Source organism: Megachile rotundata, chromosome 4 (genome assembly GCF_050947335.1).
Source record: "Megachile rotundata isolate GNS110a chromosome 4, iyMegRotu1, whole genome shotgun sequence".
NCBI lineage: Eukaryota > Metazoa > Arthropoda > Insecta > Hymenoptera > Megachilidae > Megachile > Megachile rotundata.
The window spans coordinates 8,925,213-8,928,379 of NC_134986.1; the positions used below are offsets into that span (position 1 = coordinate 8,925,213).

Here is a 3,167-nt window from a genome sequence, read left to right on the forward strand (position 1 = left end):
TTTCTTTTACTGTGATTTAGGGGTCGTTTCGAGATTCTGGTGATTAAGGGATGGTTATTCTGTTCATCAGGGATGGTTATTTGACTGTCTCTTAGAAGAAAGTTCATTTTGCATGACTTGAAAAATGAGGTTAATATTTTTTATTCGCGTATAAAGGTATGTTCTGTGAATTTATAAGAATATTGAAATTAAGGGTAGGTTGATAAAGATTCAATCGAAATACGACAATGTACAGAATGTTCAGGTGTGATTTCAAAATTGTGTCAAATTGATTTGAAATTTTATCAGGTGTGATTTCAATATGAACATATTGTATTATGGTCATTCTATACATTTCAAAATGCAATCAATTTTCATGACTTAAATTACGATTTTGTGCCTCTTGTTCAAATTTTATAATAGCTACTAAAAATGTTCAGAAGACGATGAAACTTAAAATGATTAAATAATATATGCTTGAAATACAACAGTGCTAAAAATGTTTAAGGGTGGTTTCAAAATTCTACCACATTTATTCTGCACATTTGATTATATTAAAACCCAACTGATTTTGCAGATATTAAGTTATAATTTAATGTTTGTAAAATATAAAATGTAGCAGTAGATTTTGACGTTGTTTGAGGATACTGAAACGAAAGCTAGTTAAATAAGACTCGTTTAAAGTATTACATTCAAAATTTTATCAAGGGTAGTTTCAAACTAGCACAATCGTAGCTCTATGCTCTGAGAGCACTTTAAATCGAATTATACTTGCATATTCTTCGACTGAACTTTTAATACAGTGTTTTATTAAGATTTGGTGAAACATAGCACTTTTCAGGGCGATATAATTGAAGGCTATAAAACTGTGCGACTATGTTCTAACGTTTGAAGCTGATTTGAATACCGTGAACCTAAAAAATTTTTAGGAATATCGTTATAAAATGTGGGGCAGTTTAAAACTTGAGGAACCACACTCTGCTATTGTGAATTATTTTATATTCGAGAACGGTGAAGATGCAATTTTATTGTTAATAAGCAATCTTTTTTTGGAACCGGATGAAATTAGTGGTGCATCAGGTTGATAGCGTACTTATGAATTTAAGGCGATCTTACGTGTAGTTTAAATGTAATCTAGTAGAAGATGAAATTTCGTTTAAAGCTTATCAAATGAAATTTGTGGAAGATCATTTTAGAAAATTAGTACTAATATTGTTCATTAACTTTTATGAAAACAACCCCTTAATTTTACCTCCATTTTCTTTCCTTAATCTGAAACATAATTTTCATTGGAAAATTTGGGATGGTGGAATTTTGGAATGGTGGAATTTTAGGATGGTGGAATTTTGGGATGATGGAATTTTGGGATGATGGAATTTTGGAATTTTGGAATTTTGGAATTTGGAAATTTTGGAATTTGGAAATTGTGGAATTTGGAAATTTGGAAATTTGGAAATTTTGGAATTTGGAAATTTTGGAATTTGGAAATTTTGGAATTTGGAAATTTTGGAATTTGGAAATTTTGGAATTTGGAAATTTTGGAATTTGGAAATTTTGGAATTTGGAAATTTTGGAATTTGGAAATTTTGGAATTTAGAAATTTTGGAATTTGGTAATTTTGGAATTTTGAAATATTAGAATTTGAAAACATTGGAATTTGGAAATTTTGAAATTTGGTAATTTTGGAATTTAAAATTTTGAAGTTCAGGATTGGAAGTACCCCAGTTTCCTATGAACCAACCCCCTAAATGCAAAATGAAGAACCAACCGCCTCTTCAAAATGAACTTTCCATCCCGAAATCGTAGTAATCAAATTTCAAACATAATTTTCATCGGAAAATCTGTTGTTCGTATTCGATCGATCGGAACAACGGAATTTCTTGTTGAACAATAAACGCACGACTTCGTTCCATCTTCATCATGGCGGAAGAATGGTCCCGGCACGAACAATACCGCCATTTTCTGCATTGCGATGCATTGTTCGATAGCTGGTGTTCCAACGATCGTTTGAAACATTGTTCGAAACCGGGCGATCGATTAATCGCACCGCAAATATCATTACGTTTTAATCGTCGCGAGGAACAATCGAGATCGGCCTGGATTCCCGTAATTTACGGGACATCAATTAAATCCGCGCCGTTGGGATATTATCAATCGAGAACGATTAATTTCGTGCAGCAAGGAAACGATAAATCAAGATTCGAGTCTTGGTATTTGTAAAACTTTTCACAGAATATTGCGGAACGTTTATTAATTCTCGTAAATTTTTTAATAAAAATATGTTTATAAAAATTGTTACCTGTATTGTTATAAATGTTATATGTACAAGTACGAAAATAATGAGTATACAAATTTAAATCGACATGAAAGAATAAAGTGTATCAATTTATAAATAACGATTAAAAAAAAATTAATGTAAAAAGGAATATTGAATGTAATGTACTTACTGTATATGTTCATTGTAAAAGAGTTACATTTCTTCCAGTTTTTAAAGCGCGCACAAAATGGCACCCTTGACGTCATCTGTCAACCAACGGTGGAACCAGCGATTCAAAAAATTGCGTTTTTTCTTGAAATAATATATTTTAACGATTTGGTGATACTCTCAAATTGTTTTAGATAATTAAGCCAATGAAACCAATGTTAATTGAATGTTTACGAAAATAGAATTACACTTTTTGAAGCTATAATTTCATGAGTTCACATCTGACACTCCCGCCATATAGCACCACAGAGACACCACCTGGTGGCATAAATTAGAATTAATTAAAGTACAGTTTCAAAAGTGTGTAGTTCACCCTGTTTGCCGGAGAGATGGCGCCACTAAGACGCCACCTGGTGGTAGAAATTCGAACTAATTAAACTGCAGTTTCAAAAGTGTGTAGTTCACCCTGTTCGCCGGAGAGATGGCGCCACTTGTTCAATTTTTTTTTTTATTCAATTAATACTAATTTAATTGATTAATGTGCTATATATTCATCATATATTTATTAATATTGATTTTACACTGTCTATAATATATTCTGTGGGCCTACAGATGCAAATTATGTGTCCAGAACAGTTCACACACTATACCCTATCTCGTCCTTGATACAAAGAATGAACAAATAAGAACAAATAATTTAAAATAAATTTTAAAGAAAGAAAAACTAGTATTTTCTAACCCGTTGAGTTCAATGAAGAAAAGA

At 31.4% G+C, this 3,167-nt stretch overlaps 1 protein-coding gene across 1 annotated transcript in view; it reads right to left on the reverse strand.

The window, feature by feature from the left end:
- LOC100875210 (monocarboxylate transporter 10) overlaps nucleotides 1-2,510 on the reverse strand; it is a 137,726-nt gene extending 135,216 nt beyond the window's left edge. The window contains exon 1 of the mRNA XM_076530500.1: nucleotides 2,427-2,510. The gene's annotated coding sequence lies outside the window, so the exon portion shown is untranslated. The remainder of the gene's footprint in view (nucleotides 1-2,426) is intronic.
- Nucleotides 2,511-3,167: the final 657 nt, after the last annotated feature.